The 17890-nt window shown below is 41.2% G+C and overlaps 1 protein-coding gene across 1 annotated transcript in view; it reads right to left on the bottom strand.

Annotated features, from left to right (window-relative positions):
- Nucleotides 1-1726, bottom strand: part of gpr156 (G protein-coupled receptor 156) — a 47683-nt gene extending 45957 nt beyond the window's left edge. Inside the window, exon 1 of the mRNA XM_063049849.1 lies at nucleotides 1605-1726. The gene's annotated coding sequence lies outside the window, so the exon portion shown is untranslated. The remainder of the gene's footprint in view (nucleotides 1-1604) is intronic.
- Nucleotides 1727-17890: the final 16164 nt, after the last annotated feature.

The following is a 17890-nucleotide window of genomic DNA, read 5'->3' as shown; positions in this document are numbered from 1 at the left end:
CCATCATAATGAATAATTTCAAAGGAAAACAGAGAAAGAAACTTAAAGGATGTTCTCAAAACGTCTTTGAAGAAATGTAACATCCTAATGAAGTATGGGGATGTTTGACCCAATCTCACACGGAAACTTACAGGAAGACACACACATTTTGACTCCTGTGGCTGGGGTACATGAAAGCCAAGCACAAACGGTGAAAGGAGCACCCCACATTCTTTGCTTCTCCCCAGTCCACATTGTGGTCGAACCTGTGGTAGGTCTATTCGATTATTAGTTATCATGGAATAAGTGGAGGATGGTGAGAAATTTTGAGGAAAGCCAAATTTGGAAAGAATCCTCAATAACGCGCCCCCCCCCAGATGATGGACAGCTATAGAGCAGCATTGGAAGTCAACAATATCAGAAGCCCAGAACCGAGAAGGATGAGCATGTCATGTTAATTCAACACACACAGTTTTTGCACTTCAGTGAAGCCTGAAATCAGATTGTAGGGAATTTAAATTTCAAAGTTCAAAGTAAATTTATTATCAAAAGTACAGAGATATCATCATATACAATGCATAAATCCATTATAGAATAATAACGATAATAGAATCAATGAAGCACTGTGTCATTAGGACATCCATCCAGTGCGCAAGAGATAACAAACTGTGCAAATACAAAATGAAAGAAATAATAATAATAAATATATAAACGTTACATATTGGGAACAACAAGTTCTGAGAGAGGAGACATAAGCTTGGAAAACTGCCACAAACTGAAGAACTTTGGAGAGTTAACAGTTGGGGATAGGTCATGGTTTTTTTTTGAGAGGGAAGAAGTTAAAAAGTTGAGGAGGAGGTGGGTGGTTCCTGAAGAGGAAGGGTCACCCATAGTATCAGCTAATCAGAGATCCAGAAAGGGAAGCCAGCTGGCCAGCCGCTTAGTGGAATGACACCTCTGCTTCTGGTGTAAGGTAGCGCGACTGAACGCCCGCGACAGTGCACCAGCGGCTCAAAAGACAAGGAATTCGACTAAAAGTAATACTAATAGCACCTCTACTGAAGTAAATTATCATCGCAAACAATGAAGAGGCAAGCGAAGATGAAGCGAATTCGAGGGATGAACCATTGTGGTAGGCTGCAGAATCGACGCACGTGGAGTGAGCCATTCAGAGAGGAGAGGTTGAGGCAGGGGAATCCCGATGCCTGAACAACTGGGCCCGTGTGCGAGGCTGGATCAGTCTGGGCGCCGAGCCGATAGTGGAGAAATCGAGAGCGGCTTTGGGCAGCGGAATCTGGGCCCAGAGCCAGTCGCTGGGTGGTGTATTCTAGTCCTGGAGCCATTCGCTGCAGCAGTGCAAGATAAGACAGGCTGTTTGGACAGTTTAAACGATATACCAGAAAGACAGAGCATTGGGATCGGAGGCAGGAGCCAGTTTCACTCGCTCTCAACTGCAATGTTCACTGTTCTCTCTCTATGGCACTGAGGATACGAGGACTGCTCCCGGCTGCTGTACTCCATGCCTGTTAATGTGATGGACCGATACCAAGGCTTTGGGCCTACTCTAGGCTGCTCCACGGTTTGGATCTAAGGACTCATTTATGGTTCAGAATGTTGTTACTCACTTCTATTGTTTGCATGGCCTGTCTTCTTCCCCCCTTTCTCTGTGCATCGGGTGTTAGTCTTTATTTTTTTTCAAATTGGGTTCTTTCAGGTTCCTTACTTTGCGACTGCCTTGTAAGCAAACAAATCCTGAGGCTGTATAATTTATGCTTTCTTTGATAATAAATGTACTTTTGACTTTGAAATAAGGGCAGGAGGTGGGGTAAGTGGCCTTTGGGCGGGGTACAAGCATGAACGGAGAAATTGATGCTTTGTAGACACTAACCAATGAGGACATGTAGAACCAGCACTTGATCTGTAACTAGTTTCAGTTTCAGAGAGTTCCAAGCAGCTGCTTAGCCAGAACACAAAGACATCATTGTCATTTTTCAGGAGGTAACATGGTTGAGAAAAATAACTGTCGTTATCTATGCCTTTCAAACAACTACGGAACAAGAAGTTTTGGCAGCATAAGTTCTTGCACTACTTGACACGATCCAGCCACATATAGAGAAGGATGTTTAAAATCAGGTACGCCTGTAGTTCTGTGCAACACACACAAGATGCTGGAGGAACTTATCGAGTCTGGTAGCATCTATGGCAGGAAATAATTGTTGATGTTTTGAGTCAAGATCCTTCATCGTATTGGCCCAAAACATGAACTGATTGTTTCCCCCTATAGGTCTGCCTAACCTGCTGAGCTCTTCCAGTATTTTGTGTGCGTGTTACTCAAGATTTCGAGCATCTTCCGAAACACTTGTCTCTCCAATGTGGCTCGGTGCTATGTGAATGTGAATAAATACTTGCCAAGAAATAGAATCATTTGCCATTGCTTTTTCAATATGGTGTGACCCAAGCCATCTGAACATGACAGGTTTCCACAAAAATAATGAGATAATGACTTGATTATTTGCTTTTGTGATGCTGGATGATAAATATGTGTAATCAAGGGCACGAGAGGAACTCCTTTGCTGAAATAGTGCTGTGCTCCTCAGAAGGCCTAGGTATAAGTACCTCATCCAAGAGTTGGCACTATCCAAAGCATTGGTCTAGATTACATAAACACCCTTTCTAGATGGCAACTTCATTTTAAACCTTCCAAGTTGGGGGCTTGCACCATGAAGAAGTTTCTGAAAGATCAGAATGGATGGAAGGAGTAAAAGAGTAAAAAAAAGTTTTAATGTCGACATAAGAGAAAATTTATAAACATTCTGGTCTGAGCATGAACCACAAATAAAAACTGATGTTGAATAAGTTAATTAACAATGGCTTGGGTCTGACTACATATGTAGCCTATGGAAAGATTGCATCGAACAAACATCTAAAGTGAACAGCTTCACAAAATGCCTATCATTACATTCAACTTCTCTTAACCATGATCCTACTTGTGACACAAATTTGTCACACCATTCTTACACAGGCAAGTACAAAAGTAAAACCTACAATCTCCTCATCTACAAGCATTAAAAAAAAGTTATAAAAAGCTTTTAGCACTTCATAAATCAGATCACGGAGTACAGGAGTAGGGATGTTGCTATGTTGAAGACGTAAAAGACATTGGTTTGGTCAAATTTAGAGTACTATGTGCAGTTCTAGTCACCTACCTACAGGAAAGATGTCAATAAGATTGAAAGAGTATGGAGAAAATTTACAAGGATGTTGCCAGAACTTGAGATCCTGAGTTATAGGGAAAAGTTGAATAGGTTAGGACTTTACTCCCTGGAGCGCAGGGGGAGATTTGATAGAGGTATGCAGAATTTGAGGGACATGGATAGGGTGAATGCATGCAGGCTTTTTCCCTGAGATTGGTTGGGACTAATACTAGAGGTCAAAAGTTAAGGCTGAAAAGCGAAATTTTTAAGGAGAATCTGAGGAGGACCTTCTTTACTGGGTGTGGTGTGAATGAATGCAGAATGATCTGCAAGTGGAGGTGCTGGATGCAGTTTCATACGCAACATGTAAGAATACGTATATGGATGGAGGACTGGGTGTGGGTACATGGAACTAGACAGAAAAACAGGTGGGCATGTACTAGATGGGCTGAAAGGCCTGTTTCTTTGCTATAGTGCTGTATGACAATAAGATACATTCCCTGTCTATGTGCTGTCTCAGGCAGTCCTTTGGAGTTTGGGATGGCCTGCTTCCTCTCTGAGCTCTCATGTGGCTGATGAGGACAGTACGGGATTTGCAAGTCTGACATTGTAGATGTGTTGTTTTGTATGCTCCTTCTGCTATCGTGATCTAAAGGGAACTCAAAGTTTTTAGCGGCATTTCAAAAGTTCCTTCTCAATTTTGTTTGGTCATCAGCCAAGACTACTCATGGATTAGGGAAAATGTTATGCTTATTCAAGCAGACTTTCAGAACATTCTCAGCTCTTTTCGGAATTCAGAGTGTCAGAGTTCAGAATGGCTGTCTTGGGTGTTTGGTGGTTCATCTGAGTGGCATGATTTCCAATGCTTGGAATATAGTTGAAAGAGACATCCATGTGGATTTACTTATCCTGCTAAAGGACTGGAAGACTTTGCAAATATAGTATTTTATGCTTTTCATTGCTTTAATATGACTGCTATTAATGTGATCCATATTGTTTAATAGATCATGAGTTTTGTGCCAGGTCTGAGATGACAGTGCAGACTTAAGCAGTAAAAAAAAAGCACAACAGCGCCTCTTTCACCTCAGACGGTTGAAAAAGTTTGGCATGAGTCCCCAGATCCTAAGGACTTTCTACAGGGGCACAATTGAGAGCATCCTGACTGGCTGTATCACTGCCTGGTATGGGAACTGTACTTCCCTCAATCGCAGGACTCTGCAGAGAGTGATGCGGACAGCCCAGTGCATCTGTACATGTGAATTTCCCACTATTCAGAACATTTACAAAGACAGGTGTGTAAAAAGGGCCCGAAGGATCATTGGGGACCCGAGTCACCCAAACACAAACTGTTCCAGCTGCTACCATCCGGGAAACGGTACTGCAGCATTAAAACCAGGACCAACAGGATCCGAGACAGTTTCTTCCACCAGGCCATCAGACTGCTTAATTCATGCTGACACGATTCTATTCCTAAACTGTATTGACTGTTCTGTTGTATACCTTACTGTACATACTATTACAAATTACTATAATTTGCACATTGCTCATTCAGACGGAGACAAAAGGTAAGGATTTTTTACTCCTCGCATATGTGAAGGATGTAAAAAATAAGGTCGTTTCAATTCAGACGAAATACACTCTGGCAACATTGCCTTACTTCAAACTGTAAATGTTGCCAAGATTCCTGACTGCTGAACGAAACAGGAAGGTTATTAGAATTGATTTAAGTACAAAAGAGATGTGTCAAAAAGGAAACGGTTGTTCTGCAAAGAAAGTGTGAACTGCAGTTTCGCCACTTGCCTTCTTTTTGTTATTCAGCGAAATTCTTGCAATCTATTAGGAAGGATAGATGGAAACCTGTCTTAACACCAACAATTTGAATCTAAGGATAGTAAAGTGACTGCTGATACTTCACATGCTGGTTCCTTAGTTGCAACACATTTTTCCCCAGCCCTATGGTATGCTGATGTGTAAATCGATCAAGCCATTTGTTCCAAGATGAGCATTTAGTTTTACTGGCACATGTTCCAGTTGCAACAATGGGAAGCTAATCTCCAAGGCAAATCCTACTTATATTGATAGCATTTTAGTAAATAATTAATCAGCTGAAGATATATTGGGTTGCACAAGTTAGGTGTCATCCAGCTTTAGCTGAGGATCACATTCTGAAACATAGTCAAACTGACATCATTCTGCACATTTTGGAAACAACTACATATTAAACAGTTCAGTTTCAAAATTAAACTGGATTAAAGACCAGTTTGATTTAAAGTGGTGGTGTTGAGAAATTGTGTAGGAGAATACTGGGGTATTTATCAGAAAATTGAAATCTTTATTTTCAACTTCAAACCAAAATAGGCTTTCTAAGATTGGGTTTTGTGAAACTATTGGGCATTTTTAAAAAATCAGCATTATTTGTCAGTTTTATTAGTCCAAGGCCATATTTCCACTTTAGTTTAGAATCAAAGAGCCATGCAATGGAGCGTCATCTCTCAGCATTTTAATGTTATACTGAAGATACAGCAGAGAAAAGCAACTTGGTTGAACAATTGCACGCAGGCTTTTATACTGCACCTAATGCTCCTTTCATCTTTTCCAATACATAAATCGCATTATTCAATACCCTTCATACACCCATTTAGTTTCCTCTTAAATGTGTTGAATCCATTAATCACAGACGTTCACTCTCACAATTTTCTTCTCCATTCCTTGTTTAATTTCTAAGTAACCATTTAGTTTTGATGTTCCCTCCAAGTGGAAACAGCTGTACATCAAAGAAATTCATAACTTTGAAGCAGCTTTCCTGACTTCTTCCCCACTGTCACCTGTAAAAATGCCATTCCTTTTTATCTGTTCCTCCGTCTCCATCTGTTCCAGGGTGAGCCTTTCCCCTCCTTCATCATTGATGCTACTCTCACCTGCATCTCCCCCATTTTCTGACATCTGCCTTCACCCCATCTTCCCACCATCGTCACAGGGATAGAGCTCCCGTTGTCCTTACATGCCACCCCAACACCCTTCAGACGCAGCACATCATCCTCCACAATGTCTGCCATCTTCAAACGGATCCTACCACCAAACTCATCTTCACCTACCCCCTCCCTCTCTGCTTCCCAGAGGGATCGCTCCCTCTGCGATTCCCTTGTCTATTCAACCCTCCTGGCACTTATTCCTGCAAGCAGAAGTGCTATACCTGTCCACTCACCACCTCCATTCAGGGCCTCAAACAGTCCTTCCTAGTGAGGCAACGCTTCCCCTGTGAGTCTGTGGGGGTCATCTACTGTATCCACTGTAAGGACACGACCCACCCAGCCAACACACTTTTCGTCCCTCTTCCCTCCGGAAGAAGGCTCAGGAGCTTGAAGACTCGTACGGCCAGATTTGGGAACAGCTTCTTTCCAACTGTGATAAGACTGCTGAACGGATCCTGACCCAGATCTGGGCCGTACCCGCCAAATATCCAGACCTGCCTCTCGGTTTTTTTGCACTACCTTACTTTCCCTTTTCTATTTTCTATTTATGATTTGTAATTTAAATTTTTAATATTTACTATCAATCTGTACTCCAGGGAGCGCGAAGCAGAGAATCAAACATCGCTGTGATGATTGTACGCTCTAGTATCAATTGTTTGACAACAATAAAGTAATGTAAAGTATCCGGTGCTCCCAGAGTAGCCTCATCTACATCGGTTAGACCAAGGTAGATTGGGGGACCACTTTGTCAAGCACCTTTGCTCTTTCCCCAACAAGCAGCATCTCTTGGTGGCCAATCCTTTCAATGCCAATCACCATTCTGAAATGTCAGTCCAAGGCCTCCTCTACTGCCAAGATGAGGCCACTCTCAGGATGGAGAAGCAATACCTCATATTCCATCTGGGTAGCCTCCAACCTCACAGCATGAACATCAATTTCTCTAGCGCAGTAAAGTCTGCCCCCTCCCTTTCTCAGCTAGCCTCCTTCCCCTCCAGTGGAGAGTGATATGCTGGCATCATCCTCCTTCCTCTCAGTTCTGAAGGAGGGTATCAGCCTGAAACATCAACTACCTATTCATTTCCACAGATACTACCTAACCTCCTGAGTTCCTCCAGCATTTTGTATGCATTGCCCTTGTTGCCCAGAAGGAACCAGAGTCTACAAATTAGTGGACAGGGGAAGCAGACAAATGAGTTGTCTTGGTTGTACCCCCCCCTCCACCATTTTGTGAACTCTGAACTGACTCTTGCTCTGGGATAACCTAATCAGGGCAACTCAATGTGGACACAAGGAGCTTCAGCTAATGACCTGCTAAACCCGAGAACATTCTCTGACGAGTAGCTATTTACTATGTACGGAAGTGATCTGTCAGCTTGTTAGACTCAGTGTCTGGATTACCAAGGTCTGACCGGTTTGAACCAGTCAAAGCTGACAGGAATGAGGCTGTGGGGCAGAAACCATAGACCAGTGCTGGTTGTAGCCCTGGACTACAGCCAGTAAGAAGAGACCCGTTAGGTCAGGTGACCTTGAGCCAATGGGATGGAGATCCACCAGTTCAACAGATGAACACTCCAAGAGTCAGGAGCTCCAAATACGTAGGGCCGATGACTCTTCAGTAACCAGAGAACAACCATGGCAGATTAGGAGGGCCCCACGGACACATGGAGATCAGGAGCACGAGGAGCGCCTGGCCAGTGTTCTCCTTTCCCAGGTAATACCTTTTATCTTCATTGACTGTCCATGGAAGGTCAGGGACTCTAGTGGAGTGCACACAGGTAGTTAGTTTGTGAACCCACATACTTTTTGGTTGAGACAATAAAGGTTACTTGTCAGTAAATACAGATTCTCTGTGCCTCTCTGATCATTACTAGAAGGGATGATTCCTATAACCCCCTTCTCTCTTCTTCCATTCCAGATTCTGGCTCCCCTTTTACCTCTTCTCTTCTTTTTAACTGCCTATCACCTGACCCTGGTGCCCCTCCTCCTTCCCTTTCTCCCATGGTCTCTCCTCTCCTGTCAGATTCTTCCTCCTTACCTTTTCTACCTATCACCTCCCTGCTTCTCACTTCACCCCCACCCACCTAACTTCTACCTCATTTTCTTCTTCATGGTTATCTACTCCTTCCACTCCTCCGAACTTACTATTCTGCTTCCTCTCACTTTCTTTCCAGTCCTGATAAAGGGTCTCGGCCCGAAATGTTCACTCTTTATTTATTTCTTGTGTGTTACTCTGGATTTCCAACATCTGCAGAATCTCTGGTGTTTATCATTTTAAAGACCTTTATAAAGGCCACTGCTCAGCTTTCTTTTAAGACACTCAACACCATTCCATTTTCTGCTAGGTGTAGCCTCATTTTCTTCTCATTTTGAATCATACTTCCAAATACCTTGAACCCTTTCCTAACATCTTAAAACCTTCTTAATAGTATGGCAAACAAAACAATACTAAAGTATTGACAAAAATGCTTTGATAACTTTAGCTTAAATTCTCAGTTCTATCCCTGTAGAAATAATAAGTAAAGCATGTGCCAGAGATTACAACCTGACTAACCCATTTTGCCACGAGTTTGCCCTTTACCCCACTTAGTTTTTAAATTCCTAAAGTGTAACCTCATTATTTTCCTTACCCAAGTGCAATCCTAACATTTATCCATATTGTAAATCGTGTGCCAATTATATGGAAATTCTCTAAAATTGCTAGATTTATTTTTCTTTTTTGCCGTATAGCTTGATGTAAGTGTACAACATGAAGTGGAGTTGGATAAGCCTGCACTTTATGTTCACACACTTAACTTAGGTCACACACACCCTAAGATCCGTGACTGATTTGTGAGGCGAAGTGTGTCACCAGCAATGACTAAACTCTTGGCAGCAGAAATCAAGGCACTGCCAAGCCTCCACCCTAGTGAGGGCCTTTCGTACTGTTTCTAAATCTTTCTGATCTGATGGAGGCATAGAGGCAGCTGAACAATTAAAATTAGTGTGTTAAAGAAAAATATAAAATTTAAAACTGATTTAGAACCACATTCAACTTATGGTTTAAAACTTCATTAAACTATTCTTTAATGACTTATCTTCACCACTTTTAGCGACAGCATGGTCAAATGCAGGAGGTGATATGAGGTGCACTGCCTCTTGCTGGAGAAGAATGGTTTATCTGGCCCTGAAACTGAGTCCGATACTGAACATTCCTGAACTTCTGGAGACACAAGAGGCTCGAGAAGCTGGAATATGAAGCAACGAGCAATCCGCAGTAGGACTCAGTGGTCTGAGCAGCTTCCGTGGGAGGAAAGGAACTGTGGATGTTCTGGGTTAAAATGTTGCATCAGGCACCTCCTGCAGATTGTTTGTTACTCCAGAACTCGAGTTGGGTTCAAGAGTCAGAGCTGGAGATTGGCCCAACTGACATTATATGCAAGAGCGTTCTATACCACCACACTGCAATGCAGAGGAATTAAAGTCTGCAACATGCTGACTGCTAGTCCTATACACATTCTCCAGCTACCCACGAATGTAATGCAACTAATAGTCTTATGTAATTAAAAAATTAATGACATTATGTCTTAATTTAAAGTCTAGAAATGCAAATAAAAATGGAATGGACTCCTGATAACTTTAAAATCACACTATCACAGAAGCCAGTCGAATTCATATACTCTACAATGTGGAAGTGTCCTTATTATGGCTCAGGGGCTTACTACAGGAGTATGAATGAAGCAGCTAAATTTCTGATCAATTGCAACCCCTCACTGTTTAACTCTAATGCCAGGATAACCGATAAATACAAAAGAGGTTTGGGATCTAGCATATGGATTACCTCACTCCCAAAATCTGATTTCGAAACAGATCCACTATAACTACAGTAAAAGAACTTTGGTGGGATTGTAGATATAATGATTACCACCCTATTTCACTATAGGAATTTTGAGATGGAGATGAAACAAGAAAGGAATGCACACTGAATTTCTATAAAATTGAATAGAGGAATTTAACAGAAGTAGGTCAATAACAAATTTTAAAAAAACTAAACAGGTTTTGAAAACAATGTGATAATTTGCAATACAAACTTCATTCATATTGGAAAAGGGTGGGAGGAGCAGAGGAAATGCATAAAAGCTCAAAAGGGAAGCACACACATTGGAAGCACAATAGTAACTCAGGAAGTTTGTCTTTGCAAAAATGTTAGACTTTCATAAACATATTAAAAACTTTTAATTGTCCTTTTAGGAGGAATTATAAAAATTGAATTAACATTTCTGCCTTTAGAATAAAGGAACTGATTGAATAGTATAGACTAGGAAAGGTGAAACTGAACCTGTAGAATTGAACAGAGACAATGACAGCTTCTAGCATAGGTTATACCATATTGTTTCAATCAATAAAGCCCTCAACACTGAGCTCATATCTCTTTAAACCCTTGTCATCTATGTACCTGACTGCATACTTCTTAAATGCATCTAATGTACCTGCCTCAACTACCTTCCCTGACAGCTGGTTCTACACATTTACTATCCATTTTGTAAAAACATTACCCCTCAGGTTCTCATTAAATCTTTTTCCTCAAAACTATGTCCTCTAGTTTTTGATTCCTCAACCCTGGGAAGAAAGGACTGCTTACCCTATCTATGCTGCTCATGATTTTGCACATCTCAATGGGATCACTCCTCAGTCTCCTACCTTCCAAGGATTAACGACCCAGCCTGTCTAATCTTTCCCTGTAACTCACTACCTTGAGTCCAAGCAACATCCTGGTAAATCAATTTTGGCATTTTTTTCTCCCGGTTTAATCACATCTTTCCTAGAAGAGGGTGACTAAAACTGAACACTGTATTCCAAGTGTGGCCTTAACAGCATCTTGTACAATCACAGCATTAGAATCACTTTGTTACCAGTATGTGAAACATAAATTGATTGTGGTTCAGTGCCAAGCATAAAACACAGGACAATACCATAACAGACAATATAATAATCATAATCTCCCAACTCACAACTTGGTGCTCTCTATTCTTTCCAATCTCATTGCTCAACTTAATTCCATGGATTCAATTCACCATCTTATACTTCCTATATTTGCTTTAACATAGACACAGAAGTTCACAGAGCTTTACAGTGAGGAAACAAGCCCTTTGGCCCAACTCATCCATGCTGATCAATATGGCTATTTTATGCTAATCCCATTTGTTTGGCCTTATCTCTCTAAACCATTCTATCTGTATCCCTGTTCAAATGTCTTTCAATGTTGAAATTGTGTCTGGCTCTGTTATGTCATTTGACAGGTCATTCCATGTACCCACCACCCTCGGTCTGAAAAAGTTGCCTCTCAGGTTCCCTCTAAATCTTTCACATCTCATCATAAGCCTATGCCCTTTAGTTTTAGATCCCCCCCCTCCATACACTGGGGGGTAAATTGTGACCATCTACTCTATCTACGTCCCTCAAAATTTTATAAAAGTTTATTAAGGCCACCCCTCTGCGCCACTGTTCCAGTGAAAATTCCATTAGCCCACTTCTCTTGCCCACTTTCCCAGTTTATCTAGCTTTAGGCAACTTTCTCCACAGTCCACAATACTACCAATTTTGGGATCATCTGCAAACATACTAATCATGCCATCTATATTGTAGTAAAATGGATTCAGCAGTGGCTGGATGGGAGACGCCAGAGAGTGGTAGTGGAAAACTGTTTGTCAGATTGGAAGCCGGTGACTAGTGGTGTGCTTCAGAAATCTGTACTGGGTCCAATGTTGTTTGTCATATACATTAATGATCTGGATGATGGGGTGGTAAATTGGATGAGTAAGTATGCAGATGATACTAAGATAGGCGGAGTTGTGGACAATGAAGTAGGTTTTCAAAGCTTGCAGAGAGATTTAGGCCAGTTAGAAGAGTGGGCTGAAAGATGGCAGATGGAGTTTAATGCTGATAAATGTGAGGTGCTACATTTTGGTAGGACTAATCAAAATAGGACATATATGGTAAATGGTAGGGCATTGAAGAATGCAGTAGAACAGAGGGATTTAGGAATAATGGTGCATAGTTCCCTGAAGGTGGAATCTCATGTGGAGAGGGTGGTGAAGAAAGCTTTTGGTATGCTGGCCTTTATAAATCAGAGCATTGAGTATAGGAGTTGGGATGTAATGTTGAAATTGTACAAGGCATTGTGAGGCCAAATTTGGAGTATTGTGTATCCTGATCTTACAGCTAAGCGCTGTAATCACTACACTAAAGCGCTGCTCTGCATTAGCTATAGAGATCACTTAATCAACTTTATCAAAACAAATTATCTCACCATTATCAGTATGTAATAGGAACCTGCTGTGTGAAAATTTGCTGTCATTATTCTGAAATGTTTCATTTACCGTAAAGTTCTTTAGGACATCATGCAGTCATAAATAGAAATCCTCCATTCCTTCAGCAACCTAAAAACAGGAGGCAGAGGAGCCTAAAAACATTAGTAGTATATGTCTGCATCCTGTGGGCATGAGCTGTCAGCCTAACCAAAACTGAGGAGTAGTCAAGTGAAAGATTATAGTTAAACTACACTAACCCAGATGCTGATATTTTAGCTTTGTGCACCAAGATACAAATTCTAATGTTTATAAATAGCCTAGAATTTCAAAGTTCAAGGTATACTTATTATCAAAGTAAATATATGTCACCATGTACAACCCTGAGATTCATTTTCTTGTGGGCATCCTCAATAAATCCACAAGGGAATAATAACGACAATAGAATGAATGAAAGACTGCAGCAACGTGGGCAGTCAGCCAGTGTGCAAAACAACAAACTGTGCAAATACAGAAAGAAAGAAATAATAAATATCAAGAACATGAGAGGAAGAATCCTTGAAAGTGAGTCTGTAGGTTGTGGGAACAGTTCAGTGTTGGGGCAAGTGAAGTTGAGTGAAGTTATCTCCTTTACTTCAAGAGCCTGATGGTTGAAGGGTAATAACTGTTCCTGAACCTGGTGGTGTGAGTTCTGAGGCTTCTGTACCTTCTCTCACTGCATCAGTGAGAGTACAGCATGATCTGGGCAGTGGGGGTCCCTGATGATAGATGCTGCTTTCCGTGTAGATGTGCTCAATGGTGGGGAGGGCTTTACCCATGATGGACTGGGCCGTATCCACTACTTTATGTAGGATCTTCCATTCAAGGGCATTGGTGTTTCCGTACCAGGCTGTGATGCAGCCAGTCAATATACTTTGACAAACTTCTATAGATGTGTGGTGGAAAGTTTTAGAATTTGTTCCAAACACCGTAACACCAATAAGGTTATAAAGTATGGCTAGTCCTTTTATGCATTTGGCAGGTCATTTTTAGCCTTTATCAGTCCAGGAAATTTAACAACATTCTAAATGCATTCCAAAAAACATTCCATTATTTTTAAAATAATCAATAATATACTTCCTGCTTTGATTTTTAATCCATTTGATTATCTGGCTGCAAATATTTACAAATGTATTACTGTACAGACTGAACACAAAAATGTTTATTCACAAAGATTGTAGACACAGTTCCACATAAATCCTGGTTTTTGCAATATTGAGGATTGAGCAATTTTAAAATGCACAAAACCTGGACTATGTAAAATAGTAGAATTATAGGAATGATTTAGCAAAAAAGGAGCCCTTTGTCTGATTAAATCTAAGATATCTTGGGGATGCAACCCCATTACCCATCTTGACCAGCTTGGCTTCTTTCCATGCATCTTTATACCTGTAACACTCTAGTCTACCTGACATAAAATACATCTGGTCTTTTTTAAGATTTACCTACACTCAGAATATCCTCATAGAAGGATCAGAAGTAGAGAGAGTGAGCAGTTTCAAGTTCCTGGGTGTCAAGCTCTCTGAGGATTTAACCTGATCCCAACATATTGATGTAGCTATAAAGACGACAAGACAGCGGTTATACTTTATTAGGGGTTTGAAGAGATTTGGCATGTCAACAAATACACTCAAAAACTTCTATAGATGTACCGTGGAGAGCATTCTGACAGGCTGCATCACTGTCTGGTATGGAGGGGCTACTGCACAAGACCGAAAGAAGCTGCTGAGGGTTGTAAATCTAGTCAGCTCCATCTTGGGTACTAGCCTACTAAGTACCCAGGACATCTTTAGGGAGCGGTGTCTCAGAAAGGCGGTGTCCATTATTAAAAACCTCCAGCACCCAGGGCACGCCCTTTTCTCACTGTTACCATCAGGTAGGAGATACAGAAGCCTGAAGGCACACACTCAGTGATTCAGGAACAGCTTCTGCCCCTCTGCCATCCGATTCCTAAATGGACATTGAACCCGTAGACACTACCTCACTTTTTAAAATATATATGATATTTCTGTTTTCGCATGTTTTTAAAAAATCTTTACCTTGGTGCTTGGCCACAAATATATGTTACAAGCCACAGTTAGTTTTCACTCTCCGCCTCCACACTAAGAAGAAATAGTCCAAATCAAGCTGGAATCAAGCCTTCAACCATTCCTGCTTGCACAGTAACAAGGGAAACACTGAGACAAGATGGTGCCCACATTAGTTCTTGGTGTGTCAGAGTTCAAAGAGCTATGTTGTGCTGTATATGATGGCAGGTGATTCAGTCAAAGACAAAAAGGGACAGAGGATGTGGAATGTAGTTAAAGAGATTTATAATCAAATAGAAATACGCTTAAGGTAAAAACTGTAGGTGCTGAAAAATTTAAATAAAAATATGCTGGTTAAGCAATATATTTGAAAAGAGAAACAGATGTATCCTTTCGGGTTACTAAACATCCATTTTTGTTCTCTTTCTGCGGAACCTATCCCTGGTCTTATTTTAGAACTAATCCAAATCCCCTTGAAAACTTTAAAAGTATACAGAGTAGCTGAAACCCTAGGAGGAAGCATCATACTAGCTCAAAGTGAATAACTTGACAAGCCAATGTAGATCACTACACATTATAATTAAACTTGTTTTTCATACCAGTATCAGCAGTACAAAGAGATAACAGAACATGGATTCCAAAGCCCAGTGGTGAGCAATGATCCGGTTCAACAAATATAGCTGAACACAAAGTGCAAGCAACCACTTTAAAAAGAAAGGAGAAAACAGCATTAGTGGAATGTAAAACCTATTCCTACAAAAGAAGGTTCATTGTTTGTTGATTAACTTCCTTTGGCAAACCATTAATTATCCATTGTAGAATTAGTAAATGAATTCTTCAGAAATAAAATTCTTTAGCTTTGATAAATTTCTACTCACACAGACACAAAGAACACTCCCCCCCACCACACACATGGGCAGCTTTACCAAAAAGTTTATAAGATCACAGAATTTAGACATTCCAGGAAACTGGGCAAATGTTGATAGGGTTTGAGTGCTTCTGACTGTGATCTGCTTCAAGAATCTGAACTTCCAGGCAATAACCAGAAGGGTCCACAGAAATACTTAATGTTAGCATTAAGTATTTCTGTGGACCTTTCTGATTTTGCATAGCAAAAGGTGGCACTTCTTGAAAAGAAGATAAAGTAACAACATGCTGATCAGAAGTCTGAACCATTGTTGATCTTTAGAAGCAGACATTGGACCTACCAGAGCTGCTTCAGTGGGCAAAAAAAAACTTGCCAGGTCCAAAGCCCATTTCTAAACCTAGTGAAGATTCAAATGTTCGATTTCCCCTGTGCTAAGTATGCATTTATGCAAAATGTTTCTACCCCATGATTTTAACTCTGCCTGAAAAATAAATGTTCAGTAAAACAATGAGTTCTCTAAAAGAAAGATCGGGAAAAACCGGGCAAATATTTGTAAAAGTCAGGAAAACGATGGTCTCACAGTATTTAGTATTCAAGCTGCCAGAGAGTATTCTTCCCCAGTCAGTTAAGTATCACCGATGTCATGCTTTGTAACTCCAAAAACTAACTGGTAAAATATTGAGCTGCAGACAACGTGTATATTTACTTTGTTTTACTTTTAGTGAGGCACGTGCTTAAGATGTGGTGGCATAATGATGTATGCCATTCATGTACGTTTACATACAATGCATAATAAATTGTATAAACAAAGAATGCTTAATCAAATAATATATTTACAATATATTAACATAGGAAACCTACAGCACAATACAGGCCCTTTGGCCCACAAAGTTGTGCCGAACATGTCCCTACCTTAGAAATTACAAGGCTTACCCATAGCCCTCTATCTTTCTAAGCTCCATGCACCTATCCAAAAGTCTCTTAAAAGATCCTATCGTATCCGCCTCCACCATCATTGCCGGCAGCTCATTTCACTCACTCACCACTCTCTGAGTAAAAAATGTACCCCTGACATCTCCTCTGTACCTACTCCCCAGCACCTTAAATCTGTGTCCTCTTGTGGCAACCATTTCAGCCCCGGGAAAAAACCTCTGACTATCCACACGATCAATGCCTCTCATCATCTTATACACCTCTATCGGGTCACCTCTCATCCTCCATTGCTCCAAGGAAAAAAGGCCGAGTTCACTCAACCTATTCTCATAAGGCATACTCCCCAATCCAAGCAACATCCTTGTAAATCTCCTCTGCACCCTTTCTATGGCTTCCACATCCTTCCTGTGGTGAGGTGACCAGAGCTGAGCACAGTACTCCAGGGGGAGTCTGACCAGGGTCCTATATAGCTGCAACATTACCTCTCAGCTCCTAAATTCAGTTCCATGATTGATGCAGCCAATGCACCGTATACCTTCTTAACCACAGAGTTAACCTGCACAGCTGCTTTGAGCGTCCTATGGACTCGGACCCCAAGATCCCTCCGATCCTCCACACAGCAAAGAGTCTTCCCATTAATACTATATTTTGCCATCATATTTGACCTACCAAAATGAACCACCTCACACTTAACTGGGTTGAACTCCATCTGCCACTTCTCAGCCCAGTTTTGCATCCTATCAATGTCCTGCTGTAATCTCTGACAGCCCTCCACACTATCCACAACACCTCCAACCTTTGTGTCATCAGCAAACTTACTAACCCATCCCTCCACTTCTTCATCCAGGTCATTTATAAAAATCACAAAGAGTAGGGGCCCCTGAACAGATCCCTGAGGCACACCACTGGTGACCAACCTCCATACAGAATATGATCTGTCTATAACCACTCTTTGCCTTCTGTGGGCAAGCCAGTTCTGGGTCCACAAAGCAATGTCCCCTTGGATCCCATGCCTCCTTACTTTCTCAATAAGCCTTGGATGGGGTACCTTATCAAATGCCTTGCTGAAATCCATATACACTACATCTACTGCTCTTCCTTCATCAGTGTGTTTAGTCACATCCACAAAAAATTCAATCAGGCTCATAAGGCACGACCTGCCCTTGACAAAGCCATGCTGACTATTCCTAATTATATTATGCCTCTCCAAATTTCATAAATCCTGCCTCTCTGGATCTTCTCCATCAACTTACCAACCACTGAGGTAAGACTCACTGGTCTATAATTTCCTGGGCTATCTCTACTCCCTTTCTTGAATAAAGGAACAACATCTGTAACCCTCCAATCCTCTGGAAAATCTCCCGTCCCCATTGATGATGCAAAGATCATCGCCAGAGGCTCAGCAATCTCCTCCCTTGCTTCCTACAGTAGCTTGGGGTACATCTCATCTGGTCCTGGCGACTTATCCAACTTGGTGCTTTCTTAATATCTACATACTCAAGCTTTTCAGTCTGCTTCAAGTCATCACTGCAATCACCAAGATCGTTTTCCATGGTGAATATTGAAGTATTCATTAAGTACCTCTGCTATTTCC

This window comes from Mobula hypostoma, chromosome 6 (assembly GCF_963921235.1).
Source record: "Mobula hypostoma chromosome 6, sMobHyp1.1, whole genome shotgun sequence".
NCBI classification, from domain to species: Eukaryota; Metazoa; Chordata; class Chondrichthyes; order Myliobatiformes; family Myliobatidae; genus Mobula; species Mobula hypostoma.
The sequence above is the reverse complement of the archived record's forward strand: the minus strand, read 5'-3'. Positions and strand labels throughout refer to the sequence as shown.